The sequence below is a fragment of the Liolophura sinensis genome, chromosome 5, assembly GCF_032854445.1.
Source record: "Liolophura sinensis isolate JHLJ2023 chromosome 5, CUHK_Ljap_v2, whole genome shotgun sequence".
NCBI lineage: Eukaryota > Metazoa > Mollusca > Polyplacophora > Chitonida > Chitonidae > Liolophura > Liolophura sinensis.
Window position 1 is genome coordinate 17677028 of NC_088299.1, and position 12806 is coordinate 17689833.

Sequence of the window (12806 nt, forward strand, 5' to 3'; positions counted from 1 at the left end):
TACTTGACCGAAAAGTAAAAGAATACACACTGTAATAAGTACAAGTAGAAAGATCGCTAAGAACTATACCCAAAACTACGTTTAACTGTTTTACTTGTTTCTTAAACTGAATAAATTGCTGTCAAATATGTAAATGAATCACTACAGGTTTTAGTGACGTCACCACAAGTCCATTGTCATTCATTATCATTTGGGTGTTGGAATAGCTCTTTTATGTGTACGAGTAGACAGTAAACCTGGAGACCTCAGAAATGATTCTTACAAATGTGAAAATAGACGTATGAAACATCGGTTTTACATCACTGACACCAAACAATATTGCTAAGGCCCCTAAAGCCCGCCTTATAATTCCAGCATTTAACCGCATTTTCTTCAGCCCGGAAACTACATAACTATCGTTATGGTACCGTTATGGAATAGAATTATATCGTTATGGAATGATTTTGGCTTTCCACTGACAGCAACTTGTTTTTTTTTTCTGTGTTTATCTTTTTGTGAATATAAAGCACAAGTTTATGTTTACTAACGCAATCTTTGGACATGACACTTATGATAGTGAGAAGAGAAAGTTCTGATCCGATGGTAAATGACTTGTACATCTCAATATACGGCCTAATTCTGCGTCCTTCAATTATTCCACTCTGTACGAATATAAAAGCCTGTTTGTTAACCGTGATAACATGCAGTGTTTTGTATTGCTTGATTTTTAGCTGCAATTCTCAACTTCAATTTACGAATTTTTCTTGTTGACAGAATTTTGATGCATTTGAACGTAATAAAGACATTTACGTTTTATAGAAATTATCTTTCAAAAGTTTCTTCAATACATTGTTTATTAATAACATACTGTTGGAACAAAACAAAACAAGAGGAAACCATTTGTGTGCAGATAATAAACACACTAAATTGTAGCAATGGAAGAACTATTGAAAATGGGTGAACTGTTGATAATTGGAGAACTGTTGATAATGGATGAACTGTTGCTAATACGACAACTGGTGGTAAAGGTTGAACTGGAGGTGGAGGATGCATTGGTGATAATAGGTAAGCTGGTGGAAATGGATGAGCCGGGTGTAATGGGTGGGCTCGTGGTAATTCTTGGGCTGGTAGTAATGGATGAGCCAGTGGTACTGAGAGAACTACTGGTAATTGTTGAACTGAAAGGGAAGAGTGAGCGGAAGGTAATGGGTGATCTGGTGACAATGGGTGAGCTGGTGATAATGTATGAGCTGTTGATATTGGGTGAGCTGTTGGTAATTTATGAGTTGTGTTAATGGTTGAACGGGTGGAAATTGGTGAAGCGGTGATAATGGGTGAACCGGTGGTAATGGGTGAGCTGACGTTAAGTTGTGAGCTGTGTTAATGGTTGAACTGGTGGAAATGGTCGAGATGGCGATAATTTGTCTGCTGTGTCAATGGGTGAGCTGGTGGAAATTGGTGAAGCGGTGATAATAGCCAGTGGTGATGGGTAAGCTGGTGGTAATAGGTGAACTGGTGGTAATGGGTGAGCTGGCGGTATTTGTGAGTTGTGTTATTGGGTAAGCTGGTGGAAATGGGTGAAGCGGTGATAATAGGGGAGCCAGTGGTGATGGGTAAGCTGGTGGTAATGGGTGAGGCGGTGGTAATGTATGAAACGGTGGTAATGGCTTTTCGATATTTGGCGGCAATCCAATATATTACGAAACAAAACATTTTAACTACTCAGACACAAAGTTTTTAATTTTTATTGTTATTATTCTGGCCAATTCTACCTATACACCTAACCCAACTTTTCACCACAAAGTCTACAGACGAAGGTTAAAAATCTCTGCGATATTGCCGAGACATTGCAGACAAAAAGACAGATGTCACGAATAAAATGTCCAATGACCATGCCCAATGATGACGTTAACCTGCGTGAAGCAGGCTAACACTGTCCCCTTCGTCTTGTGTAGCGACATGTCAGAGACACATCATTAGTCAGTGGTGCTGTACACGTGGCCTGTGACGTCAGTCTGATGATATGCTAACAGCTGGTTCCATTTGTTTACTTCTTCTTGTCGTATCATGACGATGGCTTTGATGTTTATGACACTGATTGAGCAGTTTTGCTGTGTTACGCAAGGGGGATGTCTAACTCAGTTGGCGTGTTTCTGACACCGAGCGGCTGAATTGATTATTGCACATGTGGCACGCGATGCCACAGAAAATTCTTTAGTTGACATTCATATCATTTACGTCCACGGGAAAGAAATGTCCAACTCCGTGTAAGTACACACAGAGTGTAAATTGTCAGGAATCAGCACTCGAAGCCATTTTGTTTCTTGTTTGTAGTGCTTACTTACGCGTGAGTATGTCCTGTACACTTTACGCAATTACGCTTCCACATCAATACTATATGCAAATAATCACACGTCACATATCAGTATTATCCGTTGATAAACACACATCACATAGCAATATTACCTGTCGGCAATCTGACATCACATACCAATATTACTCGTCGACAAACACACGTCACATATCAATATTACCAGTCGGTAATCTGACGTCCCATACCAATATTGTCTATTGACAATCACCCGTCAAATATAAATATTACCTGCCGACAATCTCATGTCACATACCAATATTGTTTGTTGGCAATCACCCGTCACATATCAATATTACCTGTCAACAATCTGACGTCACATATCAATATTACCTGTCGACAGTTACACATCACATAGCAATATTACCTGTCGACAATTACACATCAGACAGCAAAATTATCTGTCGGCAATTTCATGTTAAATAGCAATATTACCTGTCGACAACCACACGTTCATATCAATATAACTTGTCGACAATCACACGTCACATATCAATATTACCTGTTGACAATTACACCTCCATATCAATATTACCTGTCGACAACAACACGTTCATATCAATATTACCTGTTGACAATCACACATCACATATAAATATTACGTGTCGACAGTTACACCTCCATATCAGTATTACCTTTTGACAATCACACATCTATATCAATATTACCCGTCGCAATCTACCAATATTACCTGTCCACAATCACACGTCACATATCATTATTACCCGTCGACAAACACACTTTACATAGCAATATTACCTATCGTCAATGTCACGTCACATACCAGTATTTTCTGTCGACAATCACCCGTCACATACCAATATTACCTGTCGAAAATCACACGTCACATACCAATATTACCTGTCGACAATCACACGTCACATATCAATATTACCCGTTGACAATCTCACGTCACATATCAATATTACCCGCCGACAATCTCACAACACATATCAATATTACCCGCCGACAATCATACGTCTCATATCAATATTACCTGTCGACAATTACACATCACATAACAATATTACCTCTCGGCAAATCATACGTCACATATAAATATTACCCGTCGAGGATTTCACGTCACATATCAATAGTACCTATTGACAATAACATGTCTATATAAATATTACCCGTCGACAATCACACGTCCCATATCAGTATTACCTGTCGACAACCACACGTTAATATCAACATTACCTGTCGACAATCACACGTCCCACATAAATATTACCTGTCGACAATCACACGTCACATATCAATATTGTCGGTTGACAATCAACCGTCACATATTGATTTTAGTTGTCGACAATCACACTTCCCATATAAATATTACCTGTCGACAATCTCACGTCACATAGCAATATTACCTGTGGGTAATCACATGTCATATATAAATATTACCCGTCAACGATCACACGTCACATAGCAATATTAGCTGTCGACAATTACACATCACATAAGAATAGTACCTGTAGGCAGTCACACCTCACATATCAATATTACCCGTCGACAGTCACACGTTCATATCAGTATTACCTGTCGACAATCACATGCCACATATAAATATTACCTGTCGACAACCACACATTCATATCAATATTACAGGTCGACAATCACACGTCACATATAGATATCTACATATCAATATTACCTGTTGACAATCACACGTCCATATAAAACATTACCCGTCAACAATCACACGTCACATATAAATATCTCCATATCAATATTACCTGCTGACAATCACACGTCCATATAAATATTACCCGTCAACAATCACACGTCACATATAAATATTACCTGTCAGCAATCACACGTCCATATAAATATTACTTGTCACACCTCCATATCAGTATTACCTGTCGACAACCACTCGTACATAGAAATATTATCTGTGAACAATGACATGTGTTATATAAATTTATTACATATTGACAATGACATGTCACATATGAGTATTACCTGTCGACAATCACACGCCCAAGACCAATAATAAATTTTCACAATTATAATAAGTCATAATATTATGTCTATGCAAGTCATTCCTGACTTTTCACATAACTACGATTCAAGCCTGTTGTCTGTCGCCATAAATACTGTTGAAGTGGGTTTTAAACTAAAATCATTCATATTACTGTCTACACTTCGAATCAATTTCGAAGTGTTAACACGTCCGAATTCACGTTTCAGTTCGCTTTAGTCAGCCTGACTTATCTTGGACACATTAAATCCTCTAAAGCTCTGAAGATATATTCTTCCATTTCTCTCAGCCGGGTGATCAGCGTGCTTGTGCAGGACAGTCCACTCGGCGGCCTTGCACAATGCGATTCCTGTGAACTGAAGTCCAGATTATGCTGGATTGCTCATAGGCCGTTTGTGAAAAGGTCTGTCAGCAACCTCCAGATGGTCGTGGGTTTTCCCCGGGCTCAGCAAGCTTTCCTACCATCACAATGCTGGCCGCCATTGTATAAGTGAAATATTATTGAGAACGGCATTGAACGCTAAACAATGAAATAAATGAATTCATTTCACTCCGAGTATATAGAAATCATATAGTTTACGGTGATGTTTTTACCGGACTATTTTGCTAGACACATCTTTAGTAAGTAGAAATACCGTATTTCTATCCATAAAACTCTATAGAGATCAGAAATTCTTCACATGTATCGCACAATATGATTAAACAAACACGTAGAGATGAATGACAATGGCTCACTACGGTTGAACGCCGTAGAGAGAGGTATTTAAAGAAAATCGAGACCAATTAAATGTTACAGGAAAGGGTATAGGAAACGCACTTCGTGAGCTGGAACGGTGTCAAACATCTGCAACAGACAAGCAATTAGATTTGGAACTGGTGAAGTGGATTTTTCGGTTGGGAAGAGAGTGGTACAGTGTCTACTGCCTTTATCGAGCTGGTGTATACCCAAGCGTGTAATTCCACCAAGGAATGTTGTAGAGGAGCTCATACTTTGCTGACCACAATCCCCTGGCCACTGGGGGCTCCTGGACGACCGTGCTGGGGGAATGAAGCGATTAATTCATAAGCCAACTAGTAAAACACGTCAACAACAACCACAAACCTCCACCAGATTGCACGAATTTCCATTAAGGCGTTAATTGGCTGTGGATGTCTTTGAATAGAACAAGCAATTATCCACCAAGATCATCGATTATTAGGCGGGTAGTGATTCGCCAATAAACACATGCCGGAAAGAGGACGTCGTATCCACTCCCCCTCCCTCGACACCCTACGACACCTGTGTTTGATCACTCTCCAGACATTGGCAACCAGTTTATCATATGTGAATTATTTCTTGTATAGATCCATACATTGTTTGTACAGGTTGTGAAAATAATGAAAGCGGAAATTTTTAGGGTACGGTCGCTAGAGAAAAGCATTCGGCTAAATCGATCAGTCCACATGCAATACTCCTGAAAATAAACGTTATAAAGATTCTTGAAAAGTAGTCCGCTTAGCAAGCGGATTATCCAGATTGTTGAAGGCAGCCAACATACAAATCGTCCTCTCGACTGACACTGACAATGTTGTCTTACCCAGTGGGGCACAGACTTGCATACATTGGTATAATATGCTTATACTTATTACAAATAGCAGGGGCCTCAGTTGGTTAGCGAGCTAGCGCAGCGTGATGACCCAATAGCCTCTCACCAATGCGGCTGCTGTCCAGCTCATGCTGGCTTTCTCATACGTGGGAAGTCTTGCAGATGGTCGCCCCCGGGCTCTGCCCGGTTTCCTCCCACCATAATACTGGCCGTCATCGTATAGGTGAAATATTCAGGAGTACAGCGTAAAACACCAATCAAATTAATCAAACAAATATAACGAATAGTCTTTGAAACCATGGCATCACAGAACCCACAGATAAGTTTTGGACGGCTGATGCTGTGGAAACCCACGACCATCCGCAGGTTGCTGACAGACCTTCCCACGTAAAATTGAATCTATTTATACACTTTTATACACATGGAACACTTTTTTTCTTGCTGGACAGCAACGCTCTTGGGTCATTGCGCCTCCCCCCCGGCGGGCTTACCCACTAGTCCACCCATTAGACCCCCTCCTCCCCCCAAAATCTTTTTAAGGTGTAGGAGATAAAGTATTTATAATGATAATATAAAAGTATATAAAAGGTCAGTGTAAAATTATTAAAATGCTTAGAAAATACTATACTCTAACATAACTTATACTAAATTAACTCATTAACATTTTATTACAAATTTGAAATATTATTAACATTTGAAGATGATGGTACTTACAGCTTTTATCATTTAACACTTGGAATATGATGATATTTTAATACTTGTGTTTTAAGAGTGTGATCGTAACAGATAACGACATCCAGCATATTTTTTTGGAATTTTACATCGGCGAAATGCTGTTTGTTGTCGGTTTATGTTAAACTTCGTACATTCGGTTACCGGTACTTAAATACTCAGTGGTGTGGATAAATCCTTTCTATATCCTTTTAGTTCGCAGAGAATCGCCGCCTGCTGCATTTTCCTAGTTACTTAGAGACAGTATCATTACTTTCCATTGTTGGACTGGACCAAGGCCTTAGCTACATCATGTACTGTCTTCTCAAGTTGAGACTTGCGAATGTTTAAGCCTAATTGACTGGTCACAAACGCCATGCGATAGTCAATAATAATACAGATTAAACTGACACATTTCGTCTTAATACAGGGACATATAACACGCCGTTCACCGTCTTGCAGTCTTGCATGCCTGTTGGAACTTCGCTCAAGGAATGAACGCTTCGCCGGCAATACACATCTTTACTAAAGCGTTAGCCCTGGAACAGCGCCAGCAGATCGATGCGCCAGGGCTACATTAAAGATACTTAACATTCCTTTCCGGGCAAAGCCCACAGTGGTTCAAAAGAATATTGTGTTATATAACTGATACAACTAAGCTTGCTGCTGTGATGGTGGATTGCATCGATTCCTGACGTGAACATGCGCGCAGGGGTTTATCTGACATCAGAGCTGCTAATAGCCTTGACGTCCTTATATCCCACACACAGCTGCTGGCTATCAGACACCAGCTGACTTATTTGGAAAAAGGTCAAAGTAACCAAAAGCCCGGGGCATTAATCAATCAGAGCACAGTGCAGTAGTTTTCGCATGAAATCATTATGTAATCATCAACATTAATTTGTTTATTTATGTGATCTCACAAAGAGTTAAGCAGTATATACACGTCCCAATGACATATTTCAGTAAACATTGTGAAACCGCATGAATGATCTGATCAAAAGAAATACATCCAAGAAAACACAGTATCATGTCCTGCGCATTTCCCCTTTGGGATTAAGCTTATTAATACTGCTTATAACGACAGAGGTAAGTGGAGGTGCGTGTGTTGAAGTTTGACTGAGTTACAGATAAACATCAACAACTTCTTCTTTTAACCTCGTGTTCGATATAGACAAATATAATAGATACATGGGTTTAAAGGCTCTGTTTGGCGAAAAAGATCGGTCTTGTTGAATGCTCGGACCTGTCTCTTCCCATATTTGGAGACAATTTTGGACATTCTGTTATTATTCACCCAAACTGGCAGTTCAGGTAATCTTGTAAAGTGACAATTGCCGTTTTTTTTCTCTTGGATTACACAGTCGAATATGATGGACAAACTCGAGCCATTCTGATTTAGGCCACCAGGACTGCCGGCCAAAATAGTTTGGATCACTATTTTTTGTTAGTGTAAACGTCTGAGCTGGGCCTGCGCCGGCCTCGAGCCATCATTGTTTCGAGGCATGCCACGTATAACCCGCATTTCACGTGTGATAATCAGCCAACCGATCTTAAAGTAAAGATTTTGAAATTTGAGATACAATGACAGCAAAACGGAAGTACATCAATTACACGTGTTTTAAAGCCAATGTTCAAGGCCACGGTAACAGTTTGTGGAATATATTTACTTTTATTTACCTCTTGAAGACGCGAGTGAGGTAGAAAAAGTGTTGACTTTGTTAGCACAACCCGGTACTAACATAAACAGGTTCCGACGAGTAAAGGGAATACCGTGTTGTTTTCCCTGTAGACATCTATCAATATGCAGAAATCAGCGGGGTAATTTATAATGCAAAACCAGTCTTATGTTCCCTCTGTTGTCAAAAACAGTTATTACTTGCCGAGAGATCTTCAGAGGGAGAGGTCTCTTTGGTTTAAACCGGGCTATCATGACATTTGATCGAAGTATTCCCCAAGGTAAATGTTCCACTTACTGGTTTCTAAAAAAGAAAAAAGATAAAAAGGAAGAAAAGAAGCCGCCATGCCAGCCACGTTACGCTACCACATCCATGAAAATGACATTTTGAATTACACCAATGCACATTTCCTAAAAATTATCCACGAGATAGGATTTATACCCTGATAACCTTCCGTAACATAAACAAGGATACATTCGTGACCTTAGAGAGCACATCTTGCTTATCTCGCGCTCTGATAAATATCTGTTTTTTTTTTCATTTTTATCCGTCGTTTGCTCCATTTTTGTATACATACACAATCATGGATATATTTTTTGCTAAGTCGAAGATCTCTGGTGTCAGAATAATAGCCATGTCGGGTTGCTTGTGTTCAGTCCAGCGTCTTTCAGATAAACTATGGATCAAAACTAGCTGTCCGTTTTCATAATTTAACATCAACCACAAAGTAAATTGTTGTTTCTTCGTGTCCAATAACGTAACCAATAAATCAAACATGAATCTTGATTCTTTGGTCATTTTCAATAAGGATGTACTTTTTTCATCTGAAGAGTTACACTTTATAATATCCACTTATCGTGCATGCGTATGTATTAGCTCGTAAACTTTGAACGAGGCTATAGGTAACCTCTACAAAGGTTAACCCCCTGAGTGGTAATTCTCAGGAATGCTCAGATATATAACCGGCTGAACAATTCAGCAAATATCCGTTATGTGAAATCACCCTACACAGCAAACTGACATACTTACCTCGTGGTTTTGCTCATCAAATCACCGTATTCACAACATTGATACAGTGAGTTTTGTAAATCGCTGTCTCGTGTTCTTATATTAGTTTAATCATTTTTTAAAAAGTGGACCATGAAATGGACAATATTTAAATATGAAATATATATACTTAGGTTCGAAATTTCGCAATTCTTTTTAAAAGATATCCGAAGAAAGAAAAACACTTGGCGAATGCACGTAAAAATCAATTACATTACGGACACATTGAATGTTGTTGATTTCGTTTGTTCACCCGATGCCACCTTTATATAGTCACGTTCGTGGAGCTTTACATGGAAACTAGTTTGCCAACGTGACTTCTCGCTGACCCTGTTGTTCTCATGCGATGGGAGATTCCCTTAAGAATGGAAGGAACATCATTTGGCAGACAGGCGAAATTACTGACAGAGGTGAGGTGGATGTGTATCTAAGGATGGAGGTTCGCTGAACAGTGTCCTGGGGTGGCACAGGAAAAGGAAGTGGATATGCAAACACCAGTTTTACATCAAAGGCGTGAGTAGAAAGGTCTTTATACTGTCAATATAATAAAAGACGTACAGCTTAAAATGTAAAGCAAACCAGCCACGAAGGTGTGGTAGCTGTCCAGTGGTAGCACGTAACCGGTGAAACACAGCCTCTTGTCAGTTTGCCTCAGTCAAAGATTTATTCGGACTGTTCATGTAAATACATAAAGAGTAGTAATTTACACGCTCCCTAGCATCATGCCTTATGTTACATTCTCGTTCAGATCGACGCAATCATGTAAACGCTGCCCACTGAAGACAGAAGATTCTTGAAGTAGCTTCTGTGTGTAAACGTGGTACACCGCAACATATTTCACTGTAAAGATGAACAGTTATAGACGTTGTGGTCAGTGAGCAACTATAAACATGCAGACATTCAGACCCGGTATATTCAAGACGTTGTGGTCAGTGAACAACTATACACATGCTGACATTCAGACCGGGTAGATTCTAGACGTTGTGGTCAGTGAGCAACTATACACATGCAGACATTCAGACCCGGTATATTCAAGACGTTGTGGTCAGTGAACAACTATACACATGCAGACATTCAGACCCGGTATATTCAAGACGTTGTGGTCAGTGAGCAACTATAAACATGCAGACATTCAGACCCGGTATATTCAAGACGTTGTGGTCAGTGAACAACTATACACATGCGGACATTCAGACCGGGTAGATTCTAGACGTTGTGGTCAGTGAGCAACTATACACATGCGGACATTCAGACCCGGTAGATTCTAGACGTTGTGGTCAGTGAGCAACTATACACATGCGGACATTCAGACCAGGTAGATTCAAGATGTTGTGGTCAGTAAGGAACTATACACATGCAGACATTCAGACCGGATAGATTCTAGACGTTGTGGTCAGTGAGCAACTATACACATGCAGACATTCAGACCAGGTAGATTCAAGATGTTGTGGTCAGTGAGCAACTATACACATGCAGACATTCAGACCGGGTAGATTCTAGACGTTGTGGTCAGTGAGCAACTATACACATGCAGACATTCAGACCCGGTAGATTCTAGACGTTGTGGTCAGTGAGCAACTATACACATGCAGACATTCAGACCGGGTAGATTCTAGACGTTGTGGTCAGTGAGCAACTGTACACATGCGGACATTCAGACCAGGTAGATTCAAGATGTTGTGGTCAGTAAGGAACTATACACATGCAGACATTCAGACTGGGTAGATTCTAGACGTTGTGGTCAGTAAACAATTATACATATGCAGACATTCAGACCGGGTAGATTCAAGATGTTGTTGTCGGTAAGGAACTATACACATGCAGACATTCAGACCGGGTAGATTCTACACGTTGTGGTATTCTTGATTCATCTGGAGGTGTAATTCGGCGAGATTCGAGCCACTCTCTAAATATATTCAGGAAGATGTATTCCTCTTCACGAAACACAGATCTGCGTGAAGGTCAAAAGTACTTCTCTTGATGACATTCAGATACTGGAGACCACCGATTATATGATCGATAAATAAGACCATATCGAAGTGATTGGATGTCGCATATGCATTTTTCAGGAGATTTTTCCTTATTTGTCTGTCAAACATTTTAAAATAGTTCTGACATAATTTGTGATGAATTACTTTGGGACCATTTTAAAAAGTTTTAATTGATTTTCAGGGGCTCAAAACTCTTCACCTGAGAAATAATTACAATGATGCCACTTCGCGGTTAGAAAATCTTGTAAAAATTGTTATCACTTTCGAAAAGCGAAAGAATAGCTGCAGTGGCCTAAAAAGTTAGAGGTTTTATGTTAACTGCACACTGGTTGCACAATCATTACGTCATTGTGCAAGTATTAAGCAATTGTTATTTATGTTCCTTCTGTTTACAACGTGACAAGGGGCCGGATTTTACCTGTGATAGGTGTGACAATTTGCTAACTAAAACGGCGTCGTTACTGCTGTGGTTTTGCTCTCTGTGGAACAGTCTTTCATAACAACTACAAGAGATAGCACGAGGAATCTCTGGGGGATAACGGCATTGATTTTCTCACTCGCAATATGTGAAGTTGTGAAGTAATAATTTTCTAACGTATGCCACTTTTGGAGTGACAATAAAAACATGATACCTTCTATTACCTCCTCAATAACCCCGGCCATTTTACGTTTGATTGCTCCACACGGATAAATGCCTCTGTACTTTTCAATCGCCATTTCCACTTCATCTATTCCAGATACTGCATAATTAGCTTTACAAAGACCTTTCATGAATATTTCTGCGTCTCACTTTGTCGATAGATGGCTTTGAAAACTAGCATGCAAAGTTGACTTTCTTAGAGCGAGCTGTAATTCAAGATGATGTTTGATATATTGAAGCCCTCGGGTTTTAAACAATACCATCCTTGAGAAGTAGAGATTTGCCCAGACTGTTTAGATTTGTCTGGTTAGGGTTTGCTGGAAACATCCTTCAATGTCTGAGTCATCACATGAGCACCACACACACATAATGACTGCCATGAAAGCTGTCATTTTTTAGTCCTGTTGTTGTAAGCATGGCGACAGGGAGTTTTGACTATAAAAATAAATAAATATATATAAAATATTTATTTATTTACTTTATTGGTGTATTTTCGCCGGAATCAAGAATATTTCATTTATATGAAAGCAGTCAGCATTATGGTGGGAGGAGAGCGCGCAGAGACAGGGGGAACTCACGACCATCCGCAGGTTGCAGGTAGATCTTTCCACGTACGGCCGGAGAGGAAGCCAGCGTGAGCTGAACTTGAACTCAACTCATATCTGTTTTACAACAGATATACCATCAAGCTAATCAAATTCCAGTTTACATCTGGCCGCATTTGTTTATTAATACCGAATGTGTTTATATAATATATTTGAGATGTAGTTTATGTTACCAACACCAACTTAACGTTTGAATAGAGGTTCATCTGACTG